The 12,609-nt window shown below is 36.0% G+C and overlaps 1 long non-coding RNA gene across 1 annotated transcript; it reads left to right on the forward strand.

Annotated features, from left to right (window-relative positions):
* Nucleotides 1-3,306: 3,306 nt before the first annotated feature.
* On the forward strand, nucleotides 3,307-8,545 carry LOC148224844 (uncharacterized). The gene is made up of 3 exons (XR_015801972.1): nucleotides 3,307-3,497; nucleotides 4,302-4,369; nucleotides 8,475-8,545. It is a non-coding gene; the product is annotated as an uncharacterized LOC148224844 (long non-coding RNA).
* Nucleotides 8,546-12,609: the final 4,064 nt, after the last annotated feature.

Below are 12,609 nucleotides of genomic sequence, written 5' to 3' on the forward strand. Positions count from 1 at the left end.
ACATCTAGAATATTAACAGGAAACCGAAGTGTCAAAACAAAGGGATGTATGTAACCAGGTTGGCTGAGAGCTGGAGGCAGGTGAAAGCTGGTAAAATGGGGAGAATGAGTGGAACAAATGGAGTGTGAGAGACCACCTGGAAAGGAACCAGTACTCCCAGACTCCACCGGGGAAAGTGACAGGGAAAAGAAACTGAGGAAACGGAGAACACGATGACAAAGTTTGGGTGAAAATATGAAGAAGGCATTAAAAGTTCTGGAGTAAGGAAAAGAGAAAAGGAAAGAAACTTGATATGTATAACATTGATTATTCACTGATACAATTAAATACCATTGTGCTTATAAAATACAGAATGGTAAAAGGCTAAATGTTTAAACCAGAAGATACTAGGCATCTCAGATTACTGGAAAATTGAATCATGTCTCCCCTGCTAAAACATCTCTCAATTCTGATAAATACTGCAAATACAAATTTAAAAATTTCAAAGTGTGCTACCATGTGTCAATAAGCAACATAGGAAAGCTCACAAGAAACCTGAACATTATCTTCTGAGCTGTGGTTTTGGTATAAGGAGAAGGAGAAGTACCAACCAGATGTTCATTAATGGAGCGTTGTTGCACTATGCACAGGATGAGTCCAGTTTTCTTGGCAAATACAATGTGAGTGATCACATCCTTAAGCTTGCCTTGTTTAAAAATATGCACAAGTGAATTAAATGATGTAGTGTGGGCCAATAGCTCTCAGGTGTTTGCAAAGTCTATCAAGATTTCTTTTGTGATGTTCATAATAAGGAAGATTTTCCATGTAATCACACTTTATTTTTACCTATGGTAACCTGACAGAACCCTGTTCTAAGCCCCAACATACCAGACAAGGTATATGGAAAATAGAGATTTTGCCCTTCTTGACAAATTTATTTCACGCTTAGCACAGAGGAAAAAAAAAAGATTCATATGCAAAGGGAAAACACATAACTTACATTTCATAAATTGAAAGCAGGGATTTGGCTCTGCATCACATTTGGATCTGCATGTACCAAAGAGGTGTTACAAGCCAAAAAGGAGATGAAGAATGAGACAAAAAGTAAAACTGAAAAGATAGAATACAAATACTGACTCATGAAAGAAAGCAATAGAATTGTTTTGGAAATTTGAATGTTCAAGATAGACAAGCCCCCAGGCAGAGCTGACTTGCATAATGGAACCTTACTGAATTTGGCAGATACAGAAAACAAGTGTGACAGTCCTACACCTAAGAGTTTTACCAGACTGAATCATTCTTCAGCAATCACTCTGCTATACTGAACTAGGCACGAACAAGTGTTCCTCCTGCCTCCAGTGAGCATGTTTCTCTTATTAGCCAGCATTTCTGTCTCTCAGGCATGGTAATGAATGTTACTGATTTTGGCAAGTGAGGATCCTCTGTGGGTTTCTTTCCAGACCTCTCAAAAGTATATGTTGGCATTATCAGGAGATCAAAGGAAGACAAGATTTATCTTGCCAAAGACAGTCATTTAGAGCAATCTAATTCTAAGAATTTCTTTACAACTGACAGTTTTTCATCATGTCATGGAATATTTTTATTCTGTGATTGAAAACATTTGAATGAATCTTCTTCATTAATGGTGTCTATATGGTCTAAATGACTTTTGAGCTGTTTCCTTCTTTTATTATTGTATTTAATTACATGTTTTACTTAGCTACTTTTTGCAATGTAATTTAAGACCTCAGTGATTTTATTCTATTAATTTCTTAAATAAAGGGAGTTATGAGCTCAAAAGTGAATTGTAATTTTAAATCATATGGTCCACAGCTTTTTAGATTAAAACAGTGATAAAGATAGGCCAATTAGACAGATATTTGTCCTCCAATTAGTTGGTCTAAAATTCTAATTATAATTGTCAAAGCTGTCGGAAATTTTGTGACACTGCATCTAAGAAAGAAAAAGCTACACCATGCATTAATACTAATTAGTGAGTAAATTTTTTAAAGGCTTGGCACGTCTTATACTGATAGTAGATTCTTTATCTGGGAACAAACTACTGAGCAGAGGTCAGGGGTCTCTTCTGCAGAAATAAGCTCTTCTTCTCACTAAATATATTTTCCCTTCAGCTATGTAGCTTTAACATGTATTTGTAAATTAAATTTCTTAATGAAGTACTTCAGAATAGTCTTTGTACACCTGTATGTTGATTATCATTATAGCGTTAAGGGAGTCATGACACTGTCAAGGCCTAACCTGACAAATATCTTGGAAATTTCTATGTGGCTTCACTAACTTAAGCACAGTTTATATGACATATGGTTCTGCTATCTAGGTTATGAACTTTTCAAGCCTATTTATAATACATAGTTTATGGCTCTTACTGCCCTATTAACAGTAGTGTTTTGGGTTTTTTTAATTCTAATGAGTTTTGACATCATGTTTATTTTATTCTTATATCCGAGTTCCAGATACTCTTATATGCACAACAGACTTACAGTAAACCTCTACCAAACGTTTATGTCATTGCAAAATGCTACAGTATAAATAACAAATATTCCAATATAATCAGAAAGCCTTTTTCCTACTTCTGCCTGTTTTTTCTCACATTTAACAAACAAGTGGAGCTGCCAAATGCTAATCTTGACATTTTACTTTTCCCTTTTCATCCTGGTGGATTTTAAATCTCAGTAGTGATGTTCTGAACTCTGGTCCCAGGGCACCATCCACTACTACATGCAGAAAGCCCAAAGCATTAAGTTCTGGCAGGAACTCTTAGTGCTAAGCTGTTTATAAGGTGGGATAAAAGCAGCAGAACAGGTTTTGTGCCTACTAGGGAGATCTGACCAATTGCTTTTCTTTTGTACTACATGAGTGCATGAATGGCATAATGAAGCATCTTTTTAAAAGAAGCAACTTAAAGCTGTTTAGAGAAGATGTTGGCTTTTGTTTTGTTGTGTTTTGACACACAAAACACAAAGCCTACAGTGTTCTCTGAAGCTGTGTATCATTTAAGCCATGAGCTAGAAAGAAAATATTCTACACTAACATCTCTTGGAAACATTTCATTTTAATGGCGCTGGTGTAAAAAAATCAAATAAAAAAAAGAATAATGAAAATATTTGACAGTGTTACACGTCCTTATTTTCATTGTTTATGACACCTGAAATTCAGGTTAAACCCTCTTCAGAGCTTTTTATTCACTCTTTCCTCTCAAATACATTAGGGCTTAATTGTGTAAATTAGGTTTAATCGTGTAAATAGGTTTAATTGTGTAAATACAGAAACTTTTTTCTGCTTCACAGAAACTCTTTGCCACTTTACATAGCCTGAGGTATGAAACCCTAAGTCATTTGCAGTGAGATGGTAAACCTGATGCACAACTTATGGCAGATCCTGGAACATGCCGAGTGGAATCTGAAGACCAGACAGAGTATCCTGAGTCACAGCCACTGGAATCCGGCTTGAAATATCTTTAGATGCCTATGTTGAAGCAGCTGAAGTAGGTCTGAGGGGTAAGATTGAGGTTGAAATTAAGAGCTCTGCATTTAGGAGTCTGTGTAGCTGAATGTGAGCTAAGCATGGACATCTAATCTGTGCAATTGATAAAGCCTGGAGAGGGACTTTGCAGGGCAGGTGTAGACTGCATGGCCTTCAGCTGCTGACCCAGAAAGTTACAAGTCTGCCATGGACCTGCCTGGTAGCTGTCCCATCTGTAAACTCCTCTGTTCAGGCAACTGAATCCAGCACTGGATGTCCTTTGACTGTGATGGGAAGCACCACTTAACTCACAGGCTGACATCTTCATGCAGACACCGAGACTCAGTAGAAAAATAGAGCTGGATCCCAGGCCTAGTGGCAAAATTTACATCAACCATGGAATAGCACAATTTGTATAATTCAGGAGAAAGGATCCCAAGCTGGTTTGAATGATGCTGTTCCCATCACAGAAACCTGTGCTCAGAGCTCACACAGGAGCTGGTAGTTCCTACTGCTCCCAATCTGCACAGGAAAGAAGAGTAAGTGCTTGCTCTACTTCAAAAAAAATTATCTATGACAAAATTTCGGGGTCAAACCCATATTTTTCTCCTTTCCCATTGCTATCTCGTCTATTAAAAAAAAAAGAAAAAAAAATAGAATCATAGCATATCCTGAATTGGGAGAGATCCCACAAGGGATCATCAAAGTCCAACATCTGGCCCTGTACAGACAATCTATTTTCAGTAATGTAGCATTGAAAATACATCTAGTGTAAATAACTAAAATGATTTGAAAATACATAAACCACAAAACTCAGATAGATTTAACATTCTTTTCAGATGCAAACAGCTGAGGAGAAGGGGCTTGCTGAAGAAGAGCTTATGTCTGGAGAAGTCTCCTCAAGCAAGTAAGTGTAAAGTCTTCAAATGAGTTATATAAAATTTAAGCTAGGTTTTTGTTTGTTTTTTTTTTAATATTTACCAATTAAAGCTATCAGAAAATTTAGTTGTATATTTTTTCATGCTGGTCTTCTTTAATCCCAGATACTTGTCTACCTCAATGTCTCACTCATTTTAAGTGATGCTTAAAAATATGTATATGTAAGGTAAATTTTAAAACAAATACTGAAGAAATGGATCTGGATGAGGACTCTTGGGTCAATGAGTCCCATTATTAGGTGTCTATGATATAAAAAAAATATTTTCTACAGCTTCTACCCACTATTTTTTCAGCCAATTTTGTTTCTTTATGAATGTAGTTTGTTTTTCTTTCTATCTCTATAAAACATTTTAGGATTAAAAATTCAGGACAAGTTATTTCACATAGTGGTGATAATGTGGATAAGGTCTGGAAGACAAGAGAGGGACTTCAGCATAGAGGAGGTTGGGATTCCCTGGCTGGGAAGTAATATGTTTAGAGAAACGAGGAATGTTGTTACTCTTAGGATACCACATAGCCCCAGTGGCAGCTGGAGCTGGTAGCAATTGGCATTACTCCCAGTCACCTCCCACCAGGACCTCACTTCAAGAAGTGGGGGTTCCCTCCAAGCAAGGCTGACATTCTTACCTCCCTTCTCATCCACTTTTTCTTTGCTGAAATTGGAGTGATGATATTTTTGGGGAAATGTTATGCTTCCATTTAAAAACTATTTGCTCACCTCGGATGGACCCCAAAAGTAACACGAAATAGACTGCCCATGCATCTGCCGTAGCTACTCTTTGTTACACCTCTTCTAGATTGAAATTACTCTTTCCAGAAAATGAATAATGAAAGCAGCCCAGGCTACTGCAGACAAAATTTAACTTACTTTTTGTACAAAGGCATTGACACCCTTTGAAAACCACAACAGACATACCTAAGGACTGAACCTTTTGCATGGCCACATCATCTTTGCAGCTCATTGTTCCCTCAGATGAAATTAATCTCACACAGATAGTAGGCAACATAGGGTTCTGTTCTGGTCAATTTACAGAAACAGGCACTGAGGGATCACTAAACTTACCAAATTTCTATTTCAGAGTGAAATGGACTATGCCATAAAAGTGCTGCCTATTTCTCTCAATTCATTGTAATGGTATACATCTGTCTTTGGTCAAATGAGTTTCTTTACTTTCAATCAGCAATTAGGTCTTTCCTATCTCTGTCGTGCCCAGTGAATAAACTCTAGGAAAAATTCTCCTTATACACATTTAGTCCATGTGATTAAATTTTATCTGATTTTTTTCCCTTCAGTTCTCAATGTCACCTCATTCTCCCTTTGTGATATCCCAGTTCAAACTCTTTGAACTAAACCTTTCCTGTGTATGTCTGTTCATTTTTAAGTTTGTCAGATAACTGTCCTCTAATAAGGGTGGAAGTCAGTATTCCCCATCAGAAATGTAGGCCAACGTCCTCTCTCATTTCCAGCATATCCATGGATCAACCTTTGAAAATTAAAAGCCGTATTCAAGTCAAATGCCTAAACAAATCTGAATGTCCTCAGCTGAAGCCTTTATATCCAGGAAAATGATTCTGACACTGACCGAAAATTCTCTTTCAAAATGTGTAACTTTTAAACAAAATTAATTTTTGTACCTCTTTTTTCTGAAAATTATGTTTTGGATAATTTTTCCCCCTATATCTACTTTAATGTACTACTTCAGTTTTCAAAAATACAAATGTACTGTGCATAATTGATTATACAATCATTTACCACAGCCTCCAGAAAATTAAAAAATAAATATAACACACCCAAACAATAATTCTTGTCTTTATGAGAATTGTTTTTATCTTGGCAATGATCTTATAAATACATGTTGCACTTGTCAAAAATTATATTTTGGGGCCTGGAGAATAATAATATTTTAGTAAATTTAAACTTTTAAGGAGAAGAAAAGTCTGCTAAAAAAATCCATATAGGAATAAAAGTAAATAAATAAAGTCAACTGGAAAATACAGTTTTGTGCCAAATCTTTATTTTTTTTCATATATATAGAATATAAACTTTTACCTTTGGGACATTATATTTAGGCATCTTTCAAAAGTATAGTTTTATGTTATATCATTACACATCCAGTGACAATAGATTGAGAATTGTTTAAATTATCTCAGATTTAATGAAGTGCCCCTTAGGCAGTAAAATACCTAAATTTGTACTCACCTATCTTTAATCAAGATTATTTCAAAAGTCTTGAATAAATGTATTCGTTTTTTGCTCTATCAGGAACGTGTTCAGTATTTTGTAAAACTGAATTCTGAATTTATTATAAAATCTTTCTGTGACATTTCATTTTTTTCTTGAATTTATTTTGCAAATAAAGCCCAGGATCAACATTATTTAACTTAAGTTTGATGAGACAACACCCAAAAATCGTAGAAAGAATCTACACAGTTAATGTGTAGCAAATCCTTTCATTATTTACTGAAAAAAATGTAGTTAAGTTGTGACAACTGTTTTCATATTATATTGGTTGTGTTTCTTACATCTGAAAATTATAAAGGTTAGCCATAAACTAGAATGCATTTTGAACCCAAAATTTAAACTTGTCTTGCGCTTTATTTTTTTTATGTTAGAAGTACTCTACTGAAAAAATGGGCAAGTATCTTAAAAATAAAAAGTCTAACTATTGCTTCTATGTAAGTCCAAAGACATAGACTAAAATCAACCATTTCAACTGGTCTGAATCATGTTCATGAGTTCCACTGATTTATCCTTCCACTGTCCCTTCTAGGAAAGTACCTTTTTTTTTCCTTTTGCCCTCTTTCTTCTATATTTCATTTCATGTGTCTATCGAGGCTATGAAAGATAAAGCTATCTGCTTTCTCCTGTAGTAAAGAACTATATGGAATCAGTTCACCTGTCTGTCACTCCTCATTAAATTCTTACCCTCTTCATTCACATTCTGATCTTTGCAAATGAACATTTGCTTAATAAATGTTCCCAAGACTAACAGTGCAGAGTGAAAATCCCACACAGCAGTAAATTATTAACTCAGTCACAGGGGGAGTGCCATATATGACTTTTCAGAATGAGTTATTATGTGGATCATCATGTAATTATGAATTTTTCAAGCCATGATAGAGGAAAATTGAATATTTAATATTTTATGGACATATTCTGCACTGAGGACATCTTTCAAAATTTTATGATAATTTTTGGAGTGAGCAAAGAGCAGAACAAAAGTTACAAAATAATTACAAAGTGGAATATTTAATCACCATGGACATTGTTGGCGATTTTTCAAATTGCATAATATAATCAAGGTCATGAACTTTTAATCACGATGTATTCAAACGGAAAAAATATATGCATTAAATTTGATCTACAAGTATGTTTTGATTGTTTAAGAAATGAGAATATGAGGCTTCATGCTTTATTGGGTAGATGGCTGTAAATATTCATGACTATTCAAACGCTCCTGATAATTTTTTGGCTTGCCCCTACATGTGGCATTTAGAAATACAGAAACATGAACATAAACCTGAGCTGCTTGCTCCAGGAATGCTTGCAGAGAGCAGGGAGCAGCGCAGGTGCCTCAGCACCATCATTCCATACAGTTTTAAACATCCTGGGCTATTCAGAGCATCTGCATAAGCCTGAGAGAGACAACACAAGATCTGTGGGAGACCAGAGCCCTGCTGAAGCTGCAGCTGGATGCCAGGCACGATATCCTCAGGCATTTAAATGGTATTAGGCACCTATGTTTAGGCTTTTGAATCATTCCCTAGGAAGCTGAAACCAAGTGTGTTTTAAGTGGCACTAAATACCCACATATGTGAAACAGACTTGAGCTCTGAATTGGAAGTGCAGGAATCACTAAGGAGAAGAAAATATTTACTTTGTGCTCTGATAAAGAAGAAAGTAAACAGAAGAGACATGCTTCCAAAGCAGTGTTTCCACAGGAATCGTAAAAGTTTATTAAACACTTGATAGTAAGGCAAATCAGATACTGTTTGATAACCATTCAACACAGTGTAAATCATTAACAAAAAAAAATCCACCACCAAATAAATAGTGCTCTTTTCCTTAACAGTCATTTACCTTCCCAGAAAACTGGATGAAGAGCAAGGCAATGGAAGTTTAACGGACTGAGGAGCCATTGAGCAAAAGAAAGTGCATATACAGTAAGTACACATTATTCTGGAACTCTGATCTCATGTATATATATAAAAATTTCTTGATTTTATTTAATTTATTTGTTTAAATAATTTACTGCACAGCCATTATTGAAAAGCATCTTGATAGCACACATAAAATAATTCACAGTTAAACTTGTGTCCACTATTCTTGATGCCAAGGCATCAGCCTGACTTCATTTGCCCAGAGGGGTAAATGATGGAAATTAAAAGGTTTGGACCAGAATGATCCTGCACTGGAAGTGTGCTCAAGCCTCAGTCACAAAAGGCATACTAAAAACACATCAGAGAAGGGGATCAGTAGGCACCATCCAGACGAAGGGAGAGTCCAAACCACCCAATACTGAGAAGAAATATTTTACTTCCTTTTACAGAGAAAGGCCACGCTGCCTTGATTCGTGACTGCCTGCTTCAAGACAAAACTGCTTCATGTCCTTGCAAAGTGACTGGACGAAGGTGGGTCCAGCAAGTGGTGGTCTGAGAAAAGCTACTCAAATAATTTAGTGTAATATATCTTAATAATATTGTACATATCTCTTTTGGGTTGTATATGGACCTGTAAATACATTTATATACACTGTATAATATGATTTTCAATATGACATATTATTGAACTGCTACCTGGCCATTGTTGTGTTCCTTACTCCAAGGACACGTCTCAATGCCCTTCAGAATGAGACACTTCTAAAATTCGAATCATCTTTTGATTTTGGAAAAAAAGTTATATGCGTGTGTGTGTCTAGGTGAAAAAGAAAATATTTTTCTGTTAAGGTACAAATAAACCTAGACTTTATAAAATCCTAAGACCCAAGTAGTGAATGTCAAGTGCATGATTACAACATAAAATAAGAAGAATTTTTTTCTTTTGCTTACAAGATCACCATTGATAAATAATCTGGCTCAAATCCTAGGATGATGGCAATAAAGAATGACAATCTCAGTCCTGGTAATTATAGTTTTTCTACCTGTGGTTACAGTGGCAGTTTCAAATATGGGTGATCCCTTTAGTTGTTTCAAGTTTCAATTATGTTTTTGGGTTATTACATGAAGTAATTGTTCTCTCCAAAAACAACAGACCATCAGAGACAAGTTAAATGTATGAATCACTTGGGAAGAAATGACATGTAGAAGTGTGATTTCTATCAAAAATTTAAAATAATATGTGCTTGCTTAATGTTTACTGAAGAAACTTTTTCATATCTTTCCTCATAAAACAAAGTGACTGGTATTGGGGTCAGAAAAGCATGTTATTAATCTACTAGCCAGTGCAGGATTTTCATGCCTGTCCCAGTGATATTATTTAGACATTTCAGTCTTCGTGTTGACCTACAAAGTAAGTGTCTTGGCATTCATCTCTGCAATTTCTTTACAGAAGTTCAAGTTTTCTCACTGTCAGTATTCTCTGGCCCTGATAATCCTGGTGTGGACATTTGTTAGGTCACATTGACACCCTGCCCCGCACATGAATGTCACAGAATCATCTCTGTCACTTCAGTAGCACTTCAGGGACTTTTATATGTTACTGAGCATTTCTAACTGTAATAGCAGAACAGCAATCACAGACAAATGCCCAGGTGGATTTTTTTACTTGCCTAGGCATCTCCCTTTGTGATTTTATATAGCAAAACATGATGTACTTTTCAGGATGCCTCTGGTGATAAATCTTCTGCAGTCTGTTCAGGAATGTAGATTCCATGAGCCTAGAAAGTGTGAAGTGGCTCCTGTTGAGATCAAAGCAAACACATTTACTGGAGATGTAAAACACCAGCACTCGGTCCCAAGCCAGTCTCAGATCACCAAAGAAAATGGTTTATACTAAATTAAAGAGCATTGTAGAGTACCACATACAATACTATAGAAAATGGATAACCTGAGTAAGTGGGATCTGACTGGGAGTCACGTAGTAGCAAAGAAAAACAGATGTCCTAATTTTACAAATGTACAAGCCCAAAAGCATTATTTTTAGTTTTAAAATCCACTGCTCCCAATCACAATGTAGAACAAAGTTCTAAGTGACAAGGGACATCCACAATACCCCCCACTACATCAGTGTTTTCTATGAATAGTAAACAAAAGCCGTATTTAGCACTTCCATAGCACTTTATATACTCAAAGGACTTCACTAACCACTACTGGCATATCTAGATGCTTCTTATATGCAAATGAATGCAAATATGAGAGTAGGCATTAGGAGGCAGGATATTAGAATACATTATCAAACGGACAATAGAAAACAGCTGGTTTGACTGAGTGTGGAGATGTGAGTAGGGAGTAGCAGATAGCACAATTCACTGCTCAGAATTATGGAAAGAATTGTGCTGATTACCGTCATGGCTTAGAAACTCATCACTTAATTAACAATATAAATATTTTAAAAATTAACATTTCATAAAACCACAATAAGAGGTTCCATTGTGAGAATGGGAAAGGATTAATTCACAGTTGGCTGGACCGATGGCACCCAGCCCTCATCCTCTTGGCTTCCAACAACACACTCAGCGAGAATTAATACAACACAATTCATGCCCTGTCATGTCTTATTACTTAATTATGAAATGTCTGCAGTACTCTGGACATTACTGAGCCTGTTTGATTGGCTGTGACTGATGTCATACCCACTTTAATACTAGCATTATTTATTATTATTATTATATTATTATTTAATACATGCATGGATAGGCCTGTCCCCCTCCTCACCATTTTCCTCCTTTCTATTCATGAATTCTATTTCATAACAGTAATAATATACTCCAGGCGCTGCATTTCCAGGGAATTATTGCATTTCTCAAGTGGGTAAAGTCATTTGGCCTTTCAGCCTTATGACTTGCAACACCTTCCTAGGCATGTTATAATTGCTCAGAAATACTCTATAACTTGTGTATTATGATTCTTACATGCCACTCTTGCTTTTACACTTGACTAGCCCAAATGGAATCCAATAGGAAAAGAGAAGTTGTCAGGCATATTTTTTTTAAATGAGTTTCTCAGATATATTTGCAAGGCTTTGAGTGTCTCATGCACATACAATTTAAATGCATTAATTTACAAATATTAATCATTTAGCATGCTGTATAAAATATAATGGCTACATTCTCATGTCCCTTGACAATTTCAGAGCACTGTCTCCTGTGTCTCTAAGGTGGTAGGAGCACAAGATGACACACTTGATTTAATAAAAGCATAGAGCTGCATGCACTGATATAATAGAATGCTAAGATATTTTTAAGTGAGATGCTAGAGTAAATGTTTATGAAAGCTTAAAAGGAATCATTCTTGTAGAGCAATCTTTGAGTCTAATGATTGAAGAAAGTACAAGGCATTATTCTCAGCTTATGGTGAACTACTGAAGTCAAAACTTACTTTTGGTAGGAAGAGAAAATAATTTAGGCATCAAAAATATTTTCAGATTTAAACAAATGAACAAAATACCATATATTTCTACTTCCTACAGCACAGAAGTTTAAAATGCACACTTACGGATAGAAGCGGGCTGAAATCTGAGTCAACATTATCTCCTCTGAGTTACTAAGGTTCACTTCTGAAGTTATGATTCAGCCTGCCATGACTGCTTTCTATTCCTGAAGTAATTTTCAACCAAATATCTCTAATAACTCAATAAGCTTTAATGAATCAAGCCTTCTGGCAAAGTCCAAAAGGAAGGTCAATTTAGTAGAAACTAAATTATAGCAGTTTGCAGTGTTAGCATTTTTTTATAACTGCAATTATATAATGGAAACCCACACTCCTACCTGAGTCAAATATTCTTCCAGTAGTTCCATCCTTACCTTACTTTTTGCTACCTATGGAGGTGACACTTCCCAGTGCCTGAACTAGGGCTGCCCCAGACTTAACCACAGCAAATGTGAGGGTGGTGAGGAGCTGGGACCAGTTGCACAGAAAGTAGGTGATGCCTCATCCCTGACACTGTTCAAGTCCAGACTGGACGGGGCTCTGAGCACCCTGGTCTAGTGTCAGCTGTCCCTGCCACTGGCAGGGGGTTGGAACTGGGTGAAAAAGGTCCCTTTCAAACCA

This window comes from Sturnus vulgaris, chromosome 2 (genome assembly GCF_052056855.1).
Source record: "Sturnus vulgaris isolate bStuVul1 chromosome 2, bStuVul1.hap1, whole genome shotgun sequence".
In the NCBI taxonomy this organism is placed as follows: Eukaryota; Metazoa; Chordata; class Aves; order Passeriformes; family Sturnidae; genus Sturnus; species Sturnus vulgaris.